Source organism: Theropithecus gelada, chromosome 12, assembly GCF_003255815.1.
Source record: "Theropithecus gelada isolate Dixy chromosome 12, Tgel_1.0, whole genome shotgun sequence".
NCBI classification, from domain to species: domain Eukaryota; kingdom Metazoa; phylum Chordata; class Mammalia; order Primates; family Cercopithecidae; genus Theropithecus; species Theropithecus gelada.
The window spans coordinates 32342073-32369321 of NC_037680.1; positions in this window are offsets into that span (position 1 = coordinate 32342073).

Sequence of the window (27249 nt, forward strand, 5' to 3'; positions counted from 1 at the left end):
GCCTTCCAGCTATGTCTGCTTATTAGGCCCTAAAAACTGCAAGCTTTCCTGACCCTGTTTCTCCAAGGGCTCCACCCTGAAGCCAGTAATCCAATTAAGAAACTGGCAAATGAAAAAATATTAGAACTATTGGATCTTCAGTCTGTCTGTGTATTTATATGTGTTGCGTTTAATGTTTATATATAAAAGAACTGTGATTAATTGGCTTAGAAAAGTAAGTGCTTGAATCATATTTTGTCAGAAAAATAGAAACTTTAACGCCTTTTTGTTCATGGGACTTTAGTAATCTTTTGGGAATAAAGACGGTTTTAAAGATTACAGCTAAAATAAAAATGTCTTCAAAATTTAGACATGGTCTAAATTAAGGTCAGATATCAGATTTACTAAATGCTCTAAGGTCATAAACTGCTTCTTTGACTTTTCAAATTTGTTCAATTTACCTACTTTGGAACATTAGATTCTAGATATGGCCTGGGGACATGTGGAGTTAGCCATGCCCCTAGCTATGCTGAAAGCAGTCAGATCTTATCTACACTTCTGTCTGATATTCTAGACCCCACACCTGGTATATAATTAAACTTGTTTACTTATCAGATTTTTCATCAAAAATAAAAGTTGTTAAGAGTTAACATTGTAACATGTAATTCAGACTACTGGAGAAACAGTTTTAATGTACAAGGTGTATAAAGGAAGCAGAATGTGTTTTTGCAAATAGAGTCTAAGAAGGCATGGGAATGTGGCTTTTGCCTAGTTTAGAAAGTTAGAGGATTGCTCTAATTTAAAATAAAGTTGAAGGTTTAGGCAAATTGAATAGGGCTTGTGAAGGGTTGATCTTGCAAAGAATGTTCAGTGGGTATGAGCAAGTTGGATAAGATTTGAAGGGGATTGTTTCATTTTTTTTTCAGTCATTGAACATTAAAATGAAAGCACACTGATGCGGGATGAGAATCTGAGCCCATGTATCTGCATAACAGGGTTTTCTTAGAAAATTGATCTGTTTAATGGAAAATTGTATAGGGTTCTAAAAGGTTTATGAAAATCTTACATTATGGTCAAATGAATTAAAATTGGATTTATAAAATTTTATCAAAACTAGCATTATTATTAAAGATGCACTAATACAAACATGAAATTTGGTTTTCCCTTTTGAAAAATATTTTTATGTACTATTGAGAAAAAATGAAAGATTTTTGTTTTTAAAGTAAACTACAAAAAAAAATTAGGGGGAAGGGAATGAGAAGAGACAGATTCAGTTGGCCTCATGCTGTCTTCGTTGGGTCTTATTTGGAAAGCTGTCTCCTCTCTCAGAGTGAAGGTTTTTCTTTTTTAACATTTTGCAGTTATCATGTTGTTCAGATGAATGACTTATGATGACCTGGGATTCTATTTTGTGATACCCAGTATGTTTTAAACCTTTGATATCTGACAAACTTCCCCAAATCAAATTATAAATTATGTTTCTGAAGAGGGGCCAAGATGACCAAATAGAAACAGCTCTTGTCTGCAGCTCCCATTGAGACCAATGCAGAAGATGGGTGATTTCTGCATTTCCAACTGAGGTACCAAGTTTATCTCATTGGGACTGGTTAGGCAGTGGTTGCAACCCATGGAGAGCGAGCAGAAGCAGGGTGGGGTGTCGCTTCACCTGGGAAGTGCAAGGAACCAGGGAACGTCCCTCCCCCAGCCAAGGGAAGCCATGAAGGACTGTGCTACTAAGCCCAGATACTATGCTTTTCCCATGGTTTTTGTCTGCAGATCAGGAGATTCCCTTGTGATCCTACACCGCCAGGGACCAGGGTTTCAAGCACAAAACTGGGCAGTTGTTTGGGCAGGGACCAAGCTAGCTGCAAGGGTTTTTTTGGTACCCAGTGGCACCTGGAACCCCAACAAGACAGAACAGTTCACTGCCCTTGAAAGGGGGCTGAAGCCAGGGAGTCAAGTGGTCTAGTTCGGTGGGTCCTGCTCTCATGGAGCCCAGCAAGCTAAGAACCACTGGCTTGAAATTCTCACTGCTAGCAGCAGTCTGGAGTCCACCTGGGATGACTGAGCTTGGCGTGAGGAGGGGCATCCACCATTACTGAGGCTTTAGTAGGCTGTTATCCCCTGACAGTGCTAAGGAGACTGAGAGATCTGGACTGGGCAGAATTCACTACAGTGTGGCAAAGCGGCTGTGGCCAGACTGCTTCTCTAGATTCCTCCTCACTGAGCAGGGGATCTCGGAAGGAAACGTAGCAGCCCCAGTCAGGGGCCTGCAGATAAAGCTCTCATCTTCCTGGGACAGGAAACCTGGAGAAAGGGACAGCTATGGGCACAGCTTCCACAGACATAATTTTTCTTGCCTGGTAGCTCTGAAGAGAGCAGCTGATCCTGACAAGGGGAATTCTCCCAGCACAGCACACCAGCTTTGCTAAGGGACAGACTGCCTCCTCAATGGGTCCCTGACTCCTGTGCCTTTTAACTGGGAGAGGCCTCCCAACAGGAGTTGACAGACACCTCATGCAGGAGAGCTCTGGTTGCCATCAGGCTGGTGCCCCTCTGGTACGAAGCTCTCAGAGGAAGGATCAAGCAGCAATCTTTGCTGTTCTGCACCCTCCACTGGTGTTACCCAGGTGAACAGGGTCTGGAGTGGACCTTCAGCAAACTGCAGTAGACCTGAAGAAAAAGGGCCTGACTTTTAAGAAAAACTAACAAACAGAAAGCAACAACAATATCAACAGAAAAGACTCCCCACCACACACACACACACAAACTCCATCTAAAGTTTATCAGTCTCAAAGATCAAAGGTGGATAAATCCATGAAGATGAGGAACAACCAGTGCAAAAACACTGAAAATTCCAAAAACCAGAATGCCCCTTCTTCTTCAATTGATTGTAACTCCTCTCCAGCGAGGGCACAAAACTGGATGGAGAACGAGATTGATGAATTTACAGGGCTTCAGACAGTGGCTAATAACAAATTCTTCTGAGCTAAAGGAGCATGTTCTAACCTGTTGCAAGGAGGCTAAGAATCTTAATAAAAGGTTACAGGAAATGCTAACTAGAATACTCAGTTTAGAGAACAACATAAATTACCTGATGGAGCTGAAAAACACAGAACAAGAACTTCATGAAGTATACACAAGTATCAATAGCTTAATTGATGAAGCAGAAGAAAGAACATCAGAAACTGATGATCACCTTGCTGAAATAAGGTGTGAAGACAAGATTGGAGAAAAAATGAAAAAAAAAAAAATGAACAAAGCCTCCAAGAAATATGGGACTATGTGAAAAGACCAAACCTATGATTGATTGGTATGCCTGAAAATGATGGGGAGAATGGAATCAACTTGGACAACATACTTCAGGATACTATCCAGGAGAACTTCCCCAATCTAGCAAGACAGGCCAACATTCAAATTCAGAAAATACAGAGAACACCACTAAGATAGTCCTCGAAGAGATCAAGCCCAAGGCACATAGTCATCAGGTTCTGAAAGGGTGAAACAGAGGAAAAACTGTTAAGGACATCCAGAGAGAAAGATCAGGTCACCTACAAAGGAAACCCATCACACTAACAGTGAATCTGTCTGCAGAAACCCCACAAGCAAGAAGAAAATGGAGGCCAATATTCAACATTCTTAAAAGAATTTTCAACACAGAATTTCATATCCAGCCAAACTCAGCTTCATAATTGAAGGGGAAGTAAAATACTTTACAAACAAGCAAATGCTGAGGGATTTTTGTCACCACCAGCCCTGCCTTACAAGAGCTCCTAAAGAAAACACTAAATATGGAAAGGAAAAACTGGTACCAGCCACTGCAAAAACATACCAAAATATAAGGACCAATGACACCATAAAGAAAATGCATCAACTAATGTGCAAAATAACCAGCTAGCATCATGATGAAAGTATCAAATTCACATATAAAATGTTAACCTTAAATGCAAATGGGCTAAATACCCCAATTAAAAGACACACACTGTTAAATTGGATAAAGTGCCAAGACCCATCAGGATGCTGTATTCAAGAGACCCATCTCACATGCTAAGACACATAGGCTCAAAATAAAGGGATGGATGACTATTTACCAAGTAAATGGAAAGAGAATAAAAGCAGGGGTTGCAATCCTAGTCTCTGATAAAACAGGCTTTAAACCAACAAAGATCAAAAAAGAAAAAGAGCATTACATAATAGTAAAGGGATCAATGCAGTAAGAGCTATCTTAAATAATATGCAACCAATACAGAAGCACCTAGATTCGTAAAGTTCTTAGAGAGACTTAGACTCTCACATAATAATAGTGGGAAACTTTAACACCCCACTGTCAATATTAGGTAGATCAACAAAACAGAAAATTAACAAGCATATTCAAAGTTTGAACTCAACTCTGGATCAAGTGGACATAATAGACATCTACAGAACTCTCCACCCCAAATCAACAGAATATACATTCTTCTCAGTGCCATATGGCAGTTATTCTAATATCTACTACATAATTGGAAATAAAACATTCCTCAGCAAATGCAAAAGAATTGAAATCATAACTAACAGTCCCTCAGACCACAGTGCAATCAAATTAGAACTCAGGATTAAGAAACTCACTCAAAACTGCACAACTACATGGAAATTGTAAAACCTGCCACTGAATGATAAATAACAAAATTAAATCAGAAATCAAGTGATAACAAGGAAATTTATAGCACTAAATGCCCACATCAGAAACTAGAGAGATCTCAAATTGACACCCTAACATCACAATTAAAAGAACTAGACAAGCAGGAGCAAACACATTCAAAAACCAGCAGAATACAAGAAATAACTGAGATCAGAGCAGAAATGAAGGAGACAGAGACACAAAAAAAACTTCAAAAAATCAATGAATCCAGGAGGTGTTTTTTGAAAATATTAACAAAATACATAGACCATTAACTAGACTAATAGAGACAATAAAAATGATAAAGTTGATATCACCATTGATCCCACAAAAATAAAAACTAGCATCAGAGAATAGTGTGTCCAGCTCTATTCAACTAAACTAAAAAATCTAGAAGAAGTGGATAAATTCCTGGACACATACACCCTCCCAGGACTAAACCAGGAAGAAGATGAGTGCCTGAATAGACCAATAACAAGTTCTGAAATTGAGACAGTAATTAATGGCATGCTAACTAAAAAGAGCCCAGAACCAGACAAATTCATAGCCAAATTCTACCAGAGGTACAAAGAAGAGCTGGTACCATTCCTTCTGAAACTGTTCCAAACAAAAGAAAAAGAGGGACTCCTCACTAACTCATTTAATGAGGCCAGCATCATCCTGATACCAAAACGTGGCAGAGACACAACAATAAAAGAAAATTTTAGACGAATATCCCTGATGAACATCGATGTGAAAATCCTCAATAAAATACTAGCAAACCAAATCCAGCAGCACGTCAAAAGGCTTATCCACCACGATCAAGTCAGCTTCATCCCTGGGATGCAAGACTGGTTCAACATACACAAATTAATAAATATAATTCATCACATATACAGAAAAAAGGGCAAAAACTGCTTGATTATTTTAATAGATGCAGAAAAGGCCTGAGATAAAATTCAACAGTCCTTTATGTTAAAAACCCTCAATAAGCTAGGTATTGAAGGAGCATACCTCAAAATAAGAGCCATTTATGACAAACCCAGAACAAATATCATACAGAATGGGCAAAAGCTGGAAATATTCCCCTTGAAAACTGTCACAAGATAAGAATGCCCTCTCTCCTCACTCCTATTCAACATACTATTGAAAGTTCTAGCCAGGGCAATCTGGCAAGAGAAAGAAATAAACGGTATCCAAATAGAAAGAGAGAAAGTTAAATTGTTGCTGTTTGCAGATGACATAATTCCATATCTAGAAAACTCCATCATCTCAGCCCAAAGTCTTCTTAACCTGATAAGCAACATTAGCAAAGTTTCAGGACAAAATCAATGTGTAAAAATCACAAGTATTCCTATACACCAAAAATAGACAAGCAGAGAGCCAAATCACGAGTGAACTCCCATTTACAATTAGTACAAAGAGAATAAAATACCAAGGAATACAACTTACAAAGGATGTGAAGGACCTCTTCAAGGAGAACTACAAACCACTGCTCAAAGAAATGAGAGAGGACAGAAACAAATGGGAAAAAAAATTCATGCTCATTGATAGGAAGAATCAATATTGTGAAAATAGCCATACTGCCCAAAGTAATTTATAGATTCAATGCTATTCCCATAAAGTTACCATTGACTTTCTTCACAGAATTAGAAAAAACTGAATTTCACAGGGAACCAAAAAAGAGCCCGTATAACCAAGACAATCTTAAGCAAAACAAACAAAACTAGAGGCATCATGCTACCTGACTTCAAACTACACTACAAGTTTACAGTAACCAAAACAGCATGGTACTGATACCAAAACAGATATATAGACCAATGGAACATAACAGAGACCTCAAAAATAACATCATACATCTACAACCATCTGACCTTCAACAAAAAACAAGCAATGGGGAAATGATTCCATTAAATAAATGGTGCTGGGGGAGCTGGGTAGCCATATGCAGAAAACAGAAACTGAACTCCTTCCTTACACCTTATACAAACATTAACTCAAGGTAGATTAAAGACTTAAATGTAAAACTCAAAACCATAAAAACCCTAGAAGAAAACCTAGGCAATACCATTCAGGACATAGGCACAATCTCATAGTCATAAGATTTCATGATGAAAACACCGAAAGCAATTGCCACAAAAGCTAAAATTGACAAATGGGATCTAATTAAACTAAATAACTTCTGTACAGCAAAAGAAACTATCATCAGAGTGAACAGCAACCCACAGAATGGGAGAACATTTTTGCAATCTATCCAACTGACAAAGGTCTAATATCCAGAATCTATAAGGAACTTAAATTTACAAGAAAAAAAAAAAATCAAAAAGTGGGCAAAGGATATGAACAGACACTTGCCAAAAGAAGACGTTTATGTGGGCAACAAAATATGAAAAAAAGCTTATCATCACTGGTTATTTAGAGAAATTCAAGTCAAAACCACAATGAGATGACATCTCATGCCAGTTAGAATGGCGATTATTAAATGTCAAGAAACAACAGATGCTGGAGAGGATGTGGAGAAACAGGAATATTTTTACACGGTTGGTGGGAGTGTAATTAGTTCAACTATTGTGGAAGACAGTATTGTGATTCCTCAATTATCTAGAACCAGAAATAATATTTGACCCATCAATTCTGTTACTGGGTATATACCCATAGGATTATAAATCATTCTACTATAAAGACACATACACACGTATGTTTATTACAGCACTATTTACAATAGCAAAGTTTCGGAACCAACCCTAATCCCATCAGTGATAGACTGGAAAAAGAAAATGTGGTATGTATATACCAGGACATATTATACAGCCATAAAAAAGAATGAGTTAATGTCCTTGCAGGGACATGGATGAAGCTGGAAGCCATTATTCTCAGCGAACTATCACAGAAACGGAAAACCAAACACTGCATGTTCTCATAAGTGGGAGTTGAACAATGAAAACACAGGGTCACAGGGAGGGGGACATTACACACCAGGGCCTGTCAGGGGCTAGGGGACAAAAGGGACAGAGAGGAATAGGACAAATACCTAACGCATGCAGGGCTTAAAACTTAGATGTCGGGTTGATGGGTGCAGCAAACAACAATGGCACATGTATAACTCTGTAACAAACCTGCACATTCTGCATATGTATCCCAAAACTTAAATAAAAATAAAAATAAATAAATGAATAATGTTTCTTTCTTTCTTTTTTTTAAAATTTATTTATTATTATTATACTTTAAGATGTAGGGTACATGTGCATAACGTGCAGGTTTGTTACATATGTATACTTGTGCCATGTTGGTGTGCTGCACCCATCAACTCGTCATTTACATCAGGTATAACTCCCAGTGCAATCCCTCCCCCCTCCCCCCTCCCCATGATAGGCCCCGGTGTGTGATGTTCCCCTTCCCGAGTCCAAGTGATCTCATTGTTCAGTTCCCACCTATGAGTGAGAACATGCGGTGTTTGGTTTTCTGTTCTTGTGATAGTTTGCTAAGAATGATGGATTCCAGCTGCATCCATGTCCCTACAAAGGACACGAACTCATCCTTTCTTATGGCTGCATAGTATTCCATGGTGTATATGTGCCACATTTTCTTAATCCAGTCTGTCACTGATGGACATTTGGGTTGATTCCAAGTCTTTGCTATTGTGAATAGTGCTGCAATAAACATACGTGTGCATGTGTCTTTATAGCAGCATAATTTATAATCCTTTGGGTATATACCCAGTAATGGGATGGCTGGGTCATATGGTACATCTAGTTCTAGATCCTTGAGGAATCGCCATAGTGTTTTCCATAATGGTTGAACTAGTTTACAATCCCACCAACAGTGTAAAAGTGTTCCTATTTCTCCACATCCTCTCCAGCACCTGTTGTTTCCTGACTTTTTAATGATCGCCATTCTAACTGGTGTGAGATGGTATCTCATTGTGGTTTTGATTTGCATTTCTCTGATGGCCAGTGATGATGAGCATTTTTTCATGTGTCCGTTGGCTGTATGAATGTCTTCTTTTGAGAAATGTCTGTTCATATCCTTTGCCCACTTTTTGATGGGGTTGTTTGTTTTTTTCTTGTAAATTTGTTTGAGTTCTTTGTAGGTTCTGGATATTAGCCCTTTGTCAGATGAGTAGATTGCAAAAATCTTCTCCCATTCTGTAGGTTGCCTGTTCACTCTGATGGTAGTTTCTTTTGCTGTGCAGAAGCTCTTTAGTTTAATGAGATCCCATTTGTCAATTTTGGCTTTTGCTGCCGTTGCTTTTGGTGTTTTAGACATGAAGTCTTTGCCCATGCCTATGTCCTGAATGGTACTACCTAGGTTTTCCTCTAGGATTTTTATGGTATTAGGTCTAACATTTAAGTCTCTAATCCATCTTGAATTAATTTTCGTATAAGGAGTAAGGAAAGGATCCAGTTTCAGCTTTCTACTTATGGCTAGCCAATTTTCCCAGCACCATTTATTAAATAGGGAATCCTTTCCCCATTTCTTGTTTCTCTCAGGTTTGTCAAAGATCAGATGGCTGTAGATGTGTGGTATTATTTCTGAGGACTCTGTTCTGTTCCATTGGTCTATATCTCTGTTTTGGTACCAGTACCATGCTGTTTTGGTTACTGTAGCCTTGTAGTATAGTTTGAAGTCAGGTAGCGTGATGCCTCCAGCTTTGTTCTTTTGACTTAGGATTGTCTTGGAGATGCGGGCTCTTTTTTGGTTCCATATGAACTTTAAAGCAGTTTTTTCCAATTCTGTGAAGAAACTCATTGGTAGCTTGATGGGGATGGCATTGAATCTATAAATTACCTTGGGCAGTATGGCCATTTTCACGATATTGATTCTTCCTATCCATGAGCATGGTATGTTCTTCCATTTGTTTGTGTCCTCTTTGATTTCAGTGAGCAGTGGTTTGTAGTTCTCCTTGAAGAGGTCCTTTACATCCCTTGTAAGTTGGATTCCTAGGTATTTTATTCTCTTTGAAGCAATTGTAAATGGAAGTTCATTCCTGATTTGGCTCTCTGTTTGTCTGTTACTGGTGTATAAGAATGCTTGTGATTTTTGCACATTAATTTTGTATCCTGAGACTTTGCTGAAGTTGCTTATCAGCTTAAGGAGATTTTGGGCTGAGACAATGGGATTTTCTAAATATACAATCATGTCATCTGCAAACAGGGACAATTTGACGACTTCTTTTCCTAACTGAATACCCTTGATTTCTTTCTCTTGCCTCATTGCCCTAGCCAGAACTTCCAACACTATGTTGAATAGGAGTGGTGAGAGAGGGCATCCCTGTCTTGTGCCAGTTTTCAAAGGGAATTTTTCCAGTTTTTGCCCATTCAGTATGATATTGGCTGTGGGTTTGTCATAAATAGCTCTTATTATTTTGAGGTACGTTCCATCAATACTGAATTTATTGAGCGTTTTTAGCATGAAGGGCTGTTGAATTTTGTCAAAAGCCTTTTCTGCATCTATTGAGATAATCATGTGGTTCTTGTCTTTGGTTCTGTTTATATGCTGGATTATGTTTATTGATTTGCGAATGTTGAACCAGCCTTGCATCCCAGGGATGAAGCCCACTTGATCATGGTGGATAAGCTTTTTGATGTGTTGCTGAATCCGGTTTGCCAGTATTTTATTGAGGATTTTTGCATCGATGTTCATCAGGGATATTGGTCTAAAATTCTCTTTTTTTGCTGTGTCTCTGCCAGGCTTTGGTATCAGGATGATGTTGGCCTCATAAAATGAGTTAGGGAGGATTCCCTCTTTTTCTATTGATTGGAATAGTTTCAGAAGGAATGGTACCAACTCCTCCTTGTACCTCTGGTAGAATTCAGCTGTGAATCCATCTGGTCCTGGACTTCTTTTGGTTGGTAGGCTATTAATTATTGCCTCAATTTCAGAGCCTGCTATTGGTCTATTCAGGGATTCAACTTCTTCCTGGTTTAGTCTTGGAAGAGTGTAAGTGTCCAGGAAATTATCCATTTCTTCTAGGTTTTCCAGTTTATTTGCGTAGAGGTGTTTATAGTATTCTCTGATGGTAGTTTGTATTTCTGTGGGGTCAGTGGTGATATCCCCTTTATCATTTTTAATTGCATCGATTTGATTCTTCTCTCTTTTCTTCTTTATTAGTCTTGCTAGTGGTCTGTCAATTTTGTTGATCTTTTCAAAAAACCAACTCCTGGATTCATTGATTTTTTGGAGGGTTTTTTGTGTCTCTATCTCCTTCAGTTCTGCTCTGATCTTAGTTATTTCTAGCCTTCTGCTAGCTTTCGAATGTTTTTGCTCTTGCTTTTCTAGTTCTTTTAATTGCGATGTTAGAGTGTCAATTTTAGATCTTTCCTGCTTTCTCTTGTGGGCATTTAGTGCTATAAATTTCCCTCTACACACTGCTTTAAATGTGTCCCAGAGATTCTGGTATGTTGTATCTTTGTTCTCATTGGTTTCAAAGAACATCTTTATTTCTGCCTTCATTTCGTTATGTACCCAGTAGTCATTCAGGAGCAGGTTGTTCAGTTTCCATGTAGTTGAGCGGTTTTGATTGAGTTTCTTAGTCCTGAGTTCTAGTTTGATTGCACTTTGGTCTGAGAGACAGTTTGTTATAAATTCTGTTCTTGTACATTTGCTGAGGAGTGCTTTACTTCCAATTACATGGTCAATTTTGGAGTAAGTATGATGTGGTGCTGAGAAGAATGTATATTCTGTTGATTTGGGGTGGAGAGTTCTATAGATGTCTATTAGGTCTGCTTGCTGCAGAGATGAGTTCAATTCCTGGATATCCTTGTTAACTCTCTGTCTCGTTGATCTGTCTAATGTTGACAGTGGAGTGTTGAAGTCTCCCATTATTATTGTATGGGAGTCTAAGTCTCTTTGTAAGTCTCTAAGGACTTGCTTTATGAATCTGGGTGCTCCTGTATTGGGTGCATATATATTTAGGATAGTTAGCTCTTCCTGTTGAATTGATCCCTTTACCATTATGTAATGGCCTTCTTTGTCTCTTTTGATCTTTGATGGTTTAAAGTCTGTTTTATCAGAGACTAGTATTGCAACCCCCGCTTTTTTTTGTTCTCCATTTGCTTGGTAAATCTTCCTCCATCCCTTTATTTTGAGCCTATGTATGTCTCTGCGTGTGAGATGGGTCTCCTGAATACAGCAGACTGATGGGTCTTGACTCTTTATCCAGTTTGCCAGTCTGTGTCTTTTAATTGGAGCATTTAGTCCATTTACATTTAAGGTTAAGATTGTTATGTGTGAACTTGATCCTGCCATTATGATATTAACTGGTTATTTTGCTCGTTAGTTGATGCAGTTTCTTCCTAGCCTCGATGGTCTTTACATTTTGGCATGTTTTTGCAATGGCTGGTACCGGTTGTTCCTTTCCATGTTGAGTGCTTCCTTCAGGGTCTCTTGTAAGGCAGGCCTAGCGGTGACAAAATCTCTAAGCATTTGCTTATCTGTAAAGGATTTTATTTCTCCTTCACTTATGAAACTTAGTTTGGCTGGATATGAAATTCTGGGTTTAAAATTCTTTTCTTTAAGAATGTTGAATATTGGCCCCCACTCTCTTCTGGCTTGGAGAGTTTCTGCCGAGAGATCTGCTGTGAGTCTGATGGGCTTCCCTTTGTGGGTAACCCGACCTTTCTCTCTGGCTGCCCTTAAGATTTTTTCCTTCATTTCAACTTTGGTGAATCTGGCAATTATGTGTCTTGGAGTTGCTCTTCTCGAGGAGTATCTTTGTGGCGTTCTCTGTATTTCCTGGATTTGAATGTTGGCCTGCCCTACTAGGTTGGGGAAGTTCTCCTGGATGATATCCTGAAGAGTGTTTTCCAACTTGGTTCCATTTTCCCCCTCACTTTCAGGCACCCCAATCAGACGTAGATTTGATCTTTTTACATAATCCCATACTTCTTGCAGGCTTTGTTCATTTCTTTTTCTTCTTTTTTCTTTTGGTTTCTCTTCTCGCTTCATTTCATTCATTTGATCCTCCATCGCTGATATTCTTTCTTCCAGTTGATCGAGTCGGTTACTGAAGCTTGTGCATTTGTCACGTATTTCTCGTGTCATGGTTTTCATCTCTTTCATTTCGTTTATGACCTTCTCTGCATTAATTACTCTAGCCATCAATTCTTCCACTTTTTTTTCAAGATTCTTAGTTTCTTTGCGCTGGGTACGTAATTCCTCCTTTAGCTCTGAGAAATTTGATGGACTGAAGCCTTCTTCTCTCATCTCGTCAAAGTCATTCTCCGTCCAGCTTTGATCCGTTGCTGGCGATGAGCTGCGCTCCTTTGCCGGGGGAGATGCACTCTTATTTTTTGAATTTCCAGCTTTTCTGCCCTGCTTTTTCCCCATTTTTGTGGTTTTATCTGCCTCTGGTCTTTGATGATGGTGATGTACTGATGGGGTTTTGGTGTAGGTGTCCTTCCTGTTTGATAGTTTTCCTTCTAACAGTCAGGACCCTCAGCTGTAGGTCTGTTGGAGATTGCTTGAGGTCCACTCCAGACCCTGTTTGCCTGGGTATCAGCAGCAGAGGCTGCCGAAGATAGAATATTTCTGAACAGCGAGTGTACCTGTCTGATTCTTGCTTTGGAAGCTTCCTCTCAGGGGTGTACTCCACCCTGTGAGGTGTGGGGTGTGAGACTGCCCCTAGTGGGGGATGTCTCCCAGTTAGGCTACTCAGGGGTCAGGGACCCACTTGAGCAGGGAGTCTGTCCCTTTTCAGATCTCAGCCTCCGTGTTGGGAGATCCACTGCTCTCTTCAAAGCTGTCAGACAGAGTCGTTTGCGTCTGCAGAGCTTTCTGCTGCTTTTTTGTTGTTGTTGTGTAGCTGTGCCCTGTCCCCAGAGGTGGAGTCTACAGAGACAGGCAGGTTTCCTTGAGCTGCTGTGAGCTCCACCCAGTTCGAGCTTCCCAGCAGCTTTGTTTACCTACTTAAGCCTCAGCAATGGCGGGCGCCCCTCCCCCAGCCTCGCTGCTGCCTTGCCGGTAGATCACAGACTGCTGTGATAGCAATGAGGGAGGCTCCGTGGGTGTGGGACCCTCCCGGCCAGGTCTCCTGTTGTGCCTGTTTGCTTAAAGCGCAGTATTGGGGTGGGAGTTACCCAATTTTCCAGGTGTTGTGTGTCTCAGTTCCCCTGGCTAGGAAAAGGGATTCCCTTCCCCCTTGTGCTTCCCATGTGAGGCAATGCCTCGCCCTGCTTCAGCTCTCGCTGGTCGGGCTGCAGCAGCTGACCAGCACCGATCGTCCGGCACTCCCCAGTGAGATGAACCCAGTACCTCAGTTGAAAATGCAGAAATCTCCGGTCTTCTGTGTCGCTGGCACTGGGAGTTGGAGACTGGAGCTGTTTCTATTTGGCCATCTTGCTCCACCCCCTCATAATGTTTCTTTCTTACCCAATCTTTTAGATATTAGGTCCTCTAAAATCCAAAAATGTTTTTTGGCTTATTTGGTATAAAAAAGTATACAGAATGCTTTGCCAAATATGAAATGGTGTTTCGCTTTCTTTGGATTATATTTGTGTAAATGTGTTACTGGTATATGTTCCAAAATTATGGGAATCTCCTATAATTGTAATATGACTTAGTATATGTTAACAGTAATAATTATAATTGTTATGTTAAATTATTGTGTGCTACAGAGGTAATTAATTTCCTTGTCAATAGTGTCTTTATCTGTGATTGCCCTAGGGATTTTTTTATTCATAGATGATTGTCTTGTTTTGATCATCTTTAAAGATGGTTTTATTATTAGCTATGAAACTCTAACAGACACTCTTAAATGCAGGTTTCTGATTGATCTTTCTGGAGATTGTGACATTAGAATAGAGACAAATTTTCAAATAGAAGACTGCAATAACCTTTTCTGACTTTCCCCTTAAAAGGTTGCTGATCCTTTTTTGTTTATCAAAGCCAAGAAAACGTTTTTGAGCTATTTGCAGCTTTTAACAATTGAGTAGGGGGCGGAGCAAGATGGCCGAATAGGAACAGCTGCAGTCTCCAACTCCCAGCGCCAGCAACACAGAAGACCGGTGATTTCGGCATTTTCAACTGAGGTACTGGGTTCATCTCACTGGGGAGTGCCGGACGATCAGTGCTGGTCAGCTGCTGCAGCCCGACCAGCGAGAGCTGAAGCAGGGTGAGGCATTGCCTCACCTGGGAAGCGCAAGGGGGAAGGGAATCCTTTTTCCTAGCCAGGGAAACTGAGACACACAACACCTGGAAAATCGGGTAACTCCCACCCCAATACTGCGCTTTAAGCAAACAGGCACACCAGGAGATCATATCCCACACCTGGCCGGGAGGGTCCCACATCCATGGAGCCTCCCTCATTGCTAGCACAGCAGTCTGTGATCTACCGGCAAGGCAGCAGTGAGGCTGGGGGAGGGGCGCCCGCCATTGCTGAGGCTTAAGTAGGTAAACAAAGCTGCTGGGAAGCTCGAACTGGGTGGAGCTCACAGCAGCTCAAGGAAACCTGCCTGTCTCTGTAGACTCCACCTCTGGGGACAGGGCACAGTAAACAATAAACGCAGCAGAAGCCTCTACAGACGCAAACGACTCTGTCTGACAGCTTTGAAGAGAGCAGTGGATCTCCCAACACGGAGGTTGAGATCTGAGAAGGGACAGACTCCCTGCTCAAGCGGGTCCCTGACCCCTGAGTAGCCTAACTGGGAGACATCCCCCACTAGGGGCAGTCTGACACCCCACACCTCACAGGGTGGAGTACACCCCTGAGAGGAAGCTTCCAAAGCAAGAATCAGACAGGTACACTCGCTGTTCAGAAATATTCTATCTTCGGCAGCCTCTGCTGCTGATACCCAGGCAAACAGGGTCTGGAGTGGACCTCAAGCAATCTCCAACAGACCTACAGCTGAGGGTCCTGACTGTTAGAAGGAAAACTATCAAACAGGAAGGACACCTACACCAAAACCCCATCAGTACATCACCATCATCAAAGACCAGAGGCAGATAAAACCACAAAGATGGGGAAAAAGCAGGGCAGAAAAGCTGGAAATTCAAAAAATAAGAGTGCATCTCCCCCGGCAAAGGAGCGCAGCTCATCGCCAGCAACGGATCAAAGCTGGACGGAGAATGACTTTGACGAGATGAGAGAAGAAGGCTTCAGTCCATCAAATTTCTCAGAGCTAAAGGAGGAATTACGTACCCAGCGCAAAGAAACTAAGAATCTTGAAAAAAAAGTGGAAGAATTGATGGCTAGAGTAATTAATGCAGAGAAGGTCATAAACGAAATGAAAGAGATGAAAACCATGACACGAGAAATACGTGACAAATGCACAAGCTTCAGTAACCGACTCGATCAACTGGAAGAAAGAATATCAGCGATGGAGGATCAAATGAATGAAATGAAGCGAGAAGAGAAACCAAAAGAAAAAAGAAGAAAAAGAAATGAACAAAGCCTGCAAGAAGTATGGGATTATGTAAAAAGATCAAATCTACGTCTGATTGGGGTGCCTGAAAGTGAGGGGGAAAATGGAACCAAGTTGGAAAACACTCTTCAGGATATCATCCAGGAGAACTTCCCCAACCTACTAGGGCAGGCCAACATTCAAATCCAGGAAATACAGAGAACGCCACAAAGATACTCCTCGAGAAGAGCAACTCCAAGACACATAATTGCCAGATTCACCAAAGTTGAAATGAAGGAAAAAATCTTAAGGGCAGCCAGAGAGAAAGGTCGGGTTACCCACAAAGGGAAGCCCATCAGACTCACAGCAGATCTCTCGGCAGAAACTCTCCAAGCCAGAAGAGAGTGGGGGCCAATATTCAACATTCTTAAAGAAAAGAATTTTAAACCCAGAATTTCATATCCAGCCAAACTAAGTTTCATAAGTGAAGGAGAAATAAAATCCTTTACAGATAAGCAAATGCTTAGAGATTTTGTCACCACTAGGCCTGCCTTACAAGAGACCCTGAAGGAAGCACTCAACATGGAAAGGAACAACCGGTACCAGCCATTGCAAAAACATGCCAAAATGTAAAGACCATCGAGGCTAGGAAGAAACTGCATCAACTAACGAGCAAAATAACCAGTTAATATCATAATGGCAGGATCAAGTTCACACATAACAATCTTAACCTTAAATGTAAATGGACTAAATGCTCCAATTAAAAGACACAGACTGGCAAACTGGATAAAGAGTCAAGACCCATCAGTCTGCTGTATTCAGGAGACCCATCTCACACGCAGAGACATACATAGGCTCAAAATAAAGGGATGGAGGAAGATTTACCAAGCAAATGGAGAACAAAAAAAAGCGGGGGTTGCAATACTAGTCTCTGATAAAACAGACTTTAAACCATCAAAGATCAAAAGAGACAAAGAAGGCCATTACATAATGGTAAAGGGATCAATTCAACAGGAAGAGCTAACTATCCTAAATATATATGCACCCAATACAGGAGCACCCAGATTCATAAAGCAAGTCCTTAGAGACTTACAAAGAGACTTAGACTCCCATACAATAATAATGGGAGACTTCAACACTCCACTGTCAACATTAGACAGATCAACGAGACAGAAAGTTAACAAGGATATCCAGGAATTGAACTCATCTCTGCAGCAAGCAGACCTAATAGACATCTATAGAACTCTCCACCCCAAATCAACAGAATATACATTCTTCTCAGCACCACATCATACTTACTCCAAAATTGACCATGTAATTGGAAGTAAAGCACTCCTCAGCAAATGTACAAGAACAGAATTTATAACAAACTGTCTCTCAGACCAAAGTGCAATCAAACTAGAACTCAGGACTAAGAAACTCAATCAAAACCGCTCAACTACATGGAAACTGAACAACCTGCTCCCGAATGACTATTGGGTACATCACGAAATGAAGGCAGATATAAAGATGTTCTTTGAAACCAATGGGAACAAAGATACAACATACCAGAATCTCTGGGACACATTTAAAGCAGTGTGTAGAGGGAAATTTATAGCACTAAATGCCCACAAGAGAAAGCAGGAAAGATCTAAAATTGACACTCTAACATCGCAATTAAAAGAACTAGAAAAGCAAGAGCAAAAACATTCGAAAGCTAGCAGAAGGCAAGAAATAACTAAGATCAGAGCAGAACTGAAGGAGATAGAGACACAAAAAACCCTCCAAAAAATCAATGAATCCAGGAGTTGGTTTTTTGAAAAGATCAACAAAATTGACAGACCACTAGCAAGACTAATAAAGAAGAAAAGAGAGAAGAATCAAATCGATGCAATTAAAAATGATAAAGGGGATATCACCACTGACCCCACAGAAATACAAACTACCATCAGAGAATACTATAAACACCTCTACGCAAATAAACTGGAAAATCTAGAAGAAATGGATAATTTCCTGGACACTTACACTCTTCCAAGACTAAACCAGGAAGAAGTTGAATCCCTGAATAGACCAATAGCAGGCTCTGAAATTGAGGCAATAATTAATAGCCTACCAACCAAAAGAAGTCCAGGACCAGATGGATTCACAGCTGAATTCTACCAGAGGTACAAGGAGGAGTTGGTACCATTCCTTCTGAAACTATTCCAATCAATAGAAAAAGAGGGAATCCTCCCTAACTCATTTTATGAGGCCAACATCATCCTGATACCAAAGCCTGGCAGAGATACAACAAAAAAAGAGAATTTTAGACCAATATCCCTGATGAACATCGATGCAAAAATCCTCAATAAAATACTGGCAAACCGGATTCAGCAACACATCAAAAAGCTTATCCACCATGATCAAGTGGGCTTCATCCCTGGGATGCAAGGCTGGTTCAACATTCGCAAATCAATAAACATAATCCAGCATATAAACAGAACCAAAGACAAGAACCACATGATTATCTCAATAGATGCAGAAAAGGCTTTTGACAAAATTCAACAGCCCTTCATGCTAAAAACGCTCAATAAATTCAGTATTGATGGAACGTACCTCAAAATAATAAGAGCTATTTATGACAAACCCACAGCCAATATCATACTGAATGGGCAAAAACTGGAAAAATTCCCTTTGAAAACTGGCACAAGACAGGGATGCCCTCTCTCACCACTCCTATTCAACATAGTGTTGGAAGTTCTGGCTAGGGCAATGAGGCAAGAGAAAGAAATCAAGGGTATTCAGTTAGGAAAAGAAGTCGTCAAATTGTCCCTGTTTGCAGATGACATGATTGTATATTTAGAAAATCCCATTGTCTCAGCCCAAAATCTCCTTAAGCTGATAAGCAACTTCAGCAAAGTCTCAGGATACAAAATTAATGTGCAAAAATCACAAGCATTCTTATACACCAGTAACAGACAAACAGAGAGCCAAATCAGGAATGAACTTCCATTTACAATTGCTTCAAAGAGAATAAAATACCTAGGAATCCAACTTACAAGGGATGTAAAGGACCTCTTCAAGGAGAACTACAAACCACTGCTCAGTGAAATAAAAGAGGACACAAACAAATGGAAGAACATACCATGCTCATGGATAGGAAGAATCAATATCGTGAAAATGGCCATACTGCCCAAGGTAATTTATAGATTCAATGCCATCCCCATCAAGCTACCAATGAGTTTCTTCACAGAATTGGAAAAAACTGCTTTAAAGTTCATATGGAACCAAAAAAGAGCCCGCATCTCCAAGACAATCCTAAGTCAAAAGAACAAAGCTGGAGGCATCACGCTACCTGACTTCAAACTATACTACAAGGCTACAGTAACCAAAACAGCATGGTACTGGTACCAAAACAGAGATATAGACCAATGGAACAGAACAGAGTCCTCAGAAATAATACCACACATCTACAGCCATCTGATCTTTGACAAACCTGAGAGAAACAAGAAATGGGGAAAGGATTCCCTATTTAATAAATGGTGCTGGGAAAATTGGCTAGCCATAAGTAGAAAGCTGAAACTGGATCCTTTCCTTACTCCTTATACGAAAATTAATTCAAGATGGATTAGAGACTTAAATGTTAGACCTAATACCATAAAAATCCTAGAGGAAAACCTAGGTAGTACCATTCAGGACATAGGCATGGGCAAAGACTTCATGTCTAAAACACCAAAAGCAACGGCAGCAAAAGCCAAAATTGACAAATGGGATCTCATTAAACTAAAGAGCTTCTGCACAGCAAAAGAAACTACCATCAGAGTGAACAGGCAACCTACAGAATGGGAGAAGATTTTTGCAATCTACTCATCTGACAAAGGGCTAATATCCAGAACCTACAAAGAACTCAAACAAATTTACAAGAAAAAAACAAACAACCCCATCAAAAAGTGGGCAAAGGATATGAACAGACATTTCTCAAAAGAAGACATTCATACAGCCAACGGACACATGAAAAAATGCTCATCATCACTGGCCATCAGAGAAATGCAAATCAAAACCACAATGAGATACCATCTCACACCAGTTAGAATGGCGATCATTAAAAAGTCAGGAAACAACAGGTGCTGGAGAGGATGTGGAGAAATAGGAACACTTTTACACTGTTGGTGGGATTGTAAACTAGTTCAACCATTATGGAAAACACTATGGCGATTCCTCAAGGATCTAGAACTAGATGTACCATATGACCCAGCCATCCCATTACTGGGTATATACCCAAAGGATTATAAATTATGCTGCTATAAAGACACATGCACACGTATGTTTATTGCAGCACTATTCACAATAGCAAAGACTTGGAATCAACCCAAATGTCCATCAGTGACAGATTGGATTAAGAAAATGTGGCACATATACACCATGGAATACTATGCAGCCATAAAAAAGGATGAGTTTGCGTCCTTTGTAGGGACATGGATGCAGCTGGAAACCATCATTCTTAGCAAACTATCACAAGAACTGAAAACCAAACACCGCATGTTCTCACTCATAGGTGGGAACTGAACAATGAGATCACTTGGACTCAGGAAGGGGAACATCACACACCGGGGCCTATCATGGGGAGGGGGGAGGGGGGAGGGATTGCACTGGGAGTTATACCTGATGTAAATGACGAGTTGATGGGTGCAGCACACCAACATGGCACAAGTATACATATGTAACAAACCTGCACGTTATGCACATGTACCCTACAACTTAAAGTATAATAATCATAAATAAATTAAAAAAAAAACAATTGAGTAAAGTATATGTCTATGAACAAAATTTGGAGCACATTTGTTTCTCTTTACCTGCTTTCCCTAGAATTTGGAAACTATTTGTGAGTATTCTTAACTTATGGCAATATAGTTATTTGCACAAATGCTATAAAATATTTTCTCTTGCAGTAGGACACAATTGGTGGAACTGGTTATTTTACCAAGGCTTTGACTGGAATGGTGTGCTTTTCTTTAATGAATCAAACTTAAGTTATACAGCCAATAAAAGACCCTTGGGAAAACTGTTCTCATATCTTGTCTACACAGTCCCTGTACAAGGTTCCTCACCTGTGGCAAGTAAAGAATGTCACTTTCTAACAGGCCGAGGAGCCCCAAGTTATCTTGGGACCTCATGAAGAGAGGAATTTACCCAATTCATAGGTGTTTGAGGGTACAAACCCATGACTGGGCTCAGCTTTTAAAAAAGTCTTATCTGAGATTCCTTATGAAACAGAATTTCATCAAAGCCAGCTTGAAAACTCTACTTAAAAAATAATTATTCTTATTGTGCTTTATGCAAATAATAAGACAAAATATAATAATACTAAAGTTTGTTTTATAGACAAATCAGTCCTATCATGATTTACTATTAATAAAAATGGGGACTGGAGAAAGAAAAATTATTCTTCAAAAAACTGTAGTACACCTGTAGTTAGCTGTTCTTTTTTTTTTTTTTTTTTTTTTTTCTGTAGTTTGGACTAAATCCTAACTTCTTTATGGGCTACAAGTCCCCAAACTAGTGCTTTTAAATCTTTACTTTTAAAAATGGGAATTACACTCCATACCCTACTAGTCATTATTTACCATACAGTACACTGTTCCCTTAAATGCAGTGCTAAAACTGTAGATGACATTACTAATGCCTTTGCACTGCAAGCCTTGGAACCCCAGCCAGGCCTGTGTAAGTACACTCAGAGAGTTGCAGGGTAGTTCTGCTCCTCTCACCTTGGGGTCAACACCTACTCCCACTATGCCCCAGTCAGCAGGAAGAAGTTAGAGTGGTATTCACCCTTTTTTCATCTTCTTTAGCCAACACCTTAGGTTTGAGGCATTATAAATCCTAAAAGGAGGGATTGAAACCACCATTGCAAAATTATAACTGAGACAGTGAAAGAGATCTGACCTAAGTAACTGCATCTTGCTTCCAGCCTCCAACCTGTCCTTGTTCATTCTGGGTAGAGGCTAAACTAACTTTGGGTGGAATTATATAGTTTATAGTTTAAAACAAAGATGATAACAGGCCTTTCCCAAGACAAACCCCATTCTTGCCTGGAGACTAGACTGCCTCTGTAGGGCTAACAAATTAGCCAAAAGACTAGAAATTATGGTTTAGGAGTCATGCAGCTGGAGGCTACAAGATTCTGACCCTCCCCAAATTGTTCCTGGGTATAACATCACTACTGTAAAGCCTAAGATCAGTGCTTGAGATATTTTGCAGACCCTGCACTTGATGGATCAGCTGGCACCACCCAGATCTATAAACTGGCTCATTGGATCTTGTGGTCCCCACCCAGGAACTAACTCAGTGCAAGAAGACAGCTTCAACTCCTTATGATTTCATCTCTGACCTGACCAGTCAGCACTCCAAGCTCAGTGGCTTCCCCCCACCCACCAAATTGTCCTTAAAAACTCTGATCCACAAATTATCCGGAGACTGATTTGAGTAATAATAAAGCTCTGGTCTCCCGAAAACAAAACAAAATGAAACAAAACAAAAACAAAACAAAACAAAACCCAACTTTCATTTTGTTGATCTTTTGTATTTTTTATTTTAATTTTATTTGTTTTAGCTTTTATCTTTATTATAGTTTTTCTTCTATAAATTTTGCATTTAGTTTGCTCTTCCTTTTGTAGTTCTTTAATATGCATTATTAGGTTGTTTATTTGAAGTTTTTCTTTTGTTTTGATGTAGGTGCTTATAGCTATAAACTTTCCTCTTAGAACGGCTTTCAGTGCGTCCCATAGTGTTTAGTATGTTTTGTTTCCATTTTTTTATTTATTTTAAGACCTCATAAACATTTTCTTTGTAATTTCTTCATTGATCCACTGGTCATTCAGGAGCATATTGTTTAATTTCCTTGTGTTTGTATAGTTTCCAAATTTCCTCTTGTTATCAATTACCCGTTTTATTCCTTTCTTGTCAGAGAAGATACTTGATATAATTTCATTTTTTAAGACTTGTTTTGTTGCCTAACATATGGTCTATCCTTGAGAATAATGCATGTGCTGAGGAGAAGAATGTTTATTCTATAGCCATTAGATGAAATGTTCTGTAAATATTGATTAGGTCTGTTTGGTCTACAGTGCTGATATGTCTGATGTTTCTTTGTTGGTTTTCTCTTTGGATGATCTGTCCAGTGCTGACAATGGAGTATTGAATTTTCCAGCTATTATTGTATTGGGGCTTATCTCTCTCTTTAGCTCTAATATTTGCTTTATATATCTGAGTGCTCCAGTGTTGGGTGTACGTATATTTAAAATTGTTATGTCCTCTTACTGAATTGACTACTTTATCCTTGTATAATGGCTTCCTTTGCCTCTATATAGCCTTTGTCTTTAAATCTATCTTTTCTGAAATAAGTATTGCTTCTCCAGCTCTCTTTTGTTTTCCATTGTCATAAAATATCTCTTTCCTTTCTTTTATTTTCATTTTATGTGTCTCTTTATAGGTTAGTGTGTTTCTTATAGGCAGCAGGTCATTAGATCTTGTATTTTTTTTAATCCATTCAGCCACTCTGTCTTTTGATTGGAAAGTTTTGTCCATTTACATTCATTGTTATTATAAATAAGTAAAGATTTATACTTGTCAGTATGGTTTGGCTGTGTCCCACCCAAATCTCATTTTAAATAGTAGCTCCATAATCCCCATATGTCATGGGAGAGACCTAGTGGGAGGTAATTGAATCATGGGGGTGGATTTTCCATGCTATTCTCATGATAGTGAATAAGTGTTATGAGATCTATTGGTTTTATAAAGGGCAGTTCCCCTGCACATGGTCTCTTCCCTGTTGCCATGTAAGACATGACTTTGCCCCTCCTTCACCTTCTGCCATGATAGTGAGGCCTCCCCAGCCATGTGGAAGTGTAAGTCCATTAAACCTCTTTTTCCTTATAAATTATCCAGTCTTGGATATTTCTTCAAAGCAGTATGAAAATGGACTAACATACTTGCCAAGTTGTTATTTTTTAAAATTATTTTGGTTATTTCTTGGTCTTCTTTCTTTCCTTCTTGTCTTCCTCTTAGTGAAGGTGATTTTCTCAGATGGCATGCTTTAAATTCTTGATTTTTATGTTTTGTGTTATCTGTTGTGTGGGATTTTTAAATTTGAGATTACCCTGAGGCTTGCAAATAATATAACCTTTCATTTTAAATTAATAACAACTTAACACTAATGGCATAAACAACCAAGCAATAATAAAACTAATACAACTCTAAGTTTAGCTTTGTCCTTCCACTTTTTAACTTTTTGTTGCTTCTATTTATATCTTATTATATGGTCTATGTCTTGAAAAGTTGCTGTAGTATTTTAGATATGTTCATATTTTAGTCTTTCTATTTTAAGATATGAGTAGTTTACACAGCATAACTATTGGGTTATAATATTCTGTGTACATAGTATTAGCAGTGAATTTTGTACCCTCACATGATTTCTTATTGGTCATTAATATTCTTTTCTTGCAGATTGAAGACATTCCTTTAGCATTTCTTATAGGACAGGTCCAGTGTTGATAAAATTCCTCAGTTTTGTGTGACTGGGAAAGTCTTTATTTCTCCTTTATGTTTGAAGAATATTTTCACTGGATATACTATTCTAGGATAAATTTTATTTTCCTTCATTGCATTAAATATGTCGTCATGCTCTCCTGGCCCATGAGGTTTTCACTGAGAAATCTGCTACCTAACATATTGGAGCTCCTTTGTGTGTTACTTGTTTGTTTTTGTCTTGCTTTTAGTGTCATTTTTTATCCTTGACCTTTGGGAGTTTGATTTTTAAGTGTCTTGAGGTAGTCTTCTTTGGGTTAAACATGCTTGGTGTTCTATAACTTTGTACTTAAATATTGATATGTGTCTCTAGATTTGAGAAGTTTTCTGTTATTATCCATTTAAATGATCTTTCCACCCTGAACTTTCTCTCTACCTCCTCTTCAAGACCAGTAGCTCTTGGATTTACCCTTTTGTGGCTATTTTCTGAATCTCGTAGGTGTGCTTCATTCTTTTTTATTCTTTTTTCTTTTTGTCTCCTCTAGCTGTGTATTTTCAAATAACCTGTCTACAAGCTCACTAATTCTTTTCCTGCTTGATTAGTTCTGCTGTTAAGAGACTCTGATGCATTCTTCAGTATGTCAGTGTACTTTTCAACCTCAGAATTTCTGCTTCATTCTTTTTCATTATTTTTATTTCTTTGTGAAATTTATCTGATAGTATTATGAATTCATCCCCTGTGTTATCTTGTATTTTATTGAGCTTCTCCCAAAGAGCTATTTTGAATTCTTTATCTGAAAGGTAATATATCTCTGTCTCTTCAAGATTGGATGCTGGTATATTATTTAATTCATTGGGTGAGATTGTGCTTTCCTGTATTGTCTTGATGCTTATGGATGTTTGTCAGTGTCTGAGCATTAAAGAGTTAGGTATTTATTGTAGTATTCTTAGTCTGGGATTGTTTGTACCTATCCTTTTTGAGGACCTTCCAGGTATTTGAAGGGACTTGGGTATTGAGATCTAAATCTTGGTCACTGCGGTCATATTTGCTTAACCCTGTTGCTCTTGCAGACTTGTAGGGGTACCAAGGGTAAGATCCAGGAGAATTCCTTGGATCATCAGGTAGAGACTCTTGTTCTCTTCCCTTACCTTCCCTCAAACAAATGGAGCCTCTTACTCTGTTCTGAGATGCCTGAATCTGGGGGAGGGGTGACATAAGCACCCCTGTGGCCACCACTACTTGGACTATGCTGGATCAGATCTGAAACCAGCATACCACTGGGTTTTGCCCAAGAACTCTAGTGACCACTGCCTGGTTACTACCTATGTTCACTCAAGGTCCAAGGGCTCTGCAATCAGTAGGTGGCCAATCTATCCAGGCTTGTGAGCTGGCCCGCCCCCAAGCCATGGGACAAAGTCCTTCCCACTCTTCTGTCCCTTTTCCTCAAGCAGAGGAGTCTCTTCCCATGGCCACCACCACCCCAGGTTCACAGCAAGTATTGCCTGGCTACCACCAATGTTTACTCAGTGATGAAGAGCTCTGCAGTCATCTTGTGGTGAATGACACAAACCCTGAGTCTTTTCCATGAGGGGCGTGGGCTCCCCTTTGGCTTAGGGACTGTACAAAAATGCCACCCAAGAGTCAAGGCCTAGAATTGGAAACCCCAGGAGCTTGCTTGGTCCTCTACCCTACTATGGCCAAGCTGGTATCTAAGATGCAAGACAAAGTCCCCTTTACTGTTTTCTCTTCTTTTCTCAAGCTTAAGGGGTCTTTCCTTGTAGCCATCACAGCTGATAATGGGCTGGGTCATACCTGAAGCCAGCAGAGCTCTCAGTCTCACCCAAGGCCCACAGTGAATACTGCCCGGCTACCTCTGCTACTTATACAGGGACAAAGGCAGGTGCTAAATTAATTGGCAGTTGATGAATTCTTCCAGAACTTGGTCTTCCCATTCAATGTAGCGGTTCCCTTCTGACCCATAGTGTGTTTAAAAATGTCCTCTGGGGGCTACAAAGAGGAGCTGGTACCATTTCTTCTGAAACTATTCCTAACAACTGAAAAGGAGGGATTCCTCCCTAACTCACTTTATGAGGCCAGCAGCATCCTGATGCCAAAAACCTGGCAGAAATACAACAACAACAACAATCTTTAGGCCAGTACCCATGATGAACATCAATCAAAAAATCCTCAATAAAATACTGGCAAACCGAATCCAGCAGCACATCAAAAAGCTTATCCACCATGACCAAGTTGGCTTCATCCCTGGGATGCAAAGCTGGTTCAACATACACAAATTAATAAACCTAATTTATCACACAAACAGAAATAAAGACAAAAACCACATGATTATTTTAATAGAGGCAGAAAAGGCCAGAGATAAACTCCAACATCCCTTTATGTTAAAAACTCTGAATAAACTAGGTGTTAAAGGAACATACATCAAAATAATAAGAGCCATTTATGACAAACCCAGAACAAATATCATACAGAAAGGGCAAAAGCTGGAAGCATTCCCCTTGAAAACTGGCACAAGACAAGAATGCCCTCTCTCACCACTGCTATTCAACATAGTATTGGAAGTTCTGGACAGGACAATCAGACAAGAGAAAGAGATAAATGGTATTCACATAGGAAGAGAGAAAGTTAAACTGTCTCTGTATAGATATAATTCTGTATCTAGAAATCTCCATCATCTCAGCCCAAAATATTCTTAACTTGATAAGCAACATTAGCAAAGTCTCAGGATACAAAATCAATGTGCGAAAGTCACGAGCATTCTTATACCCCAACAACAGACAAGCAGAGAGGCAAAT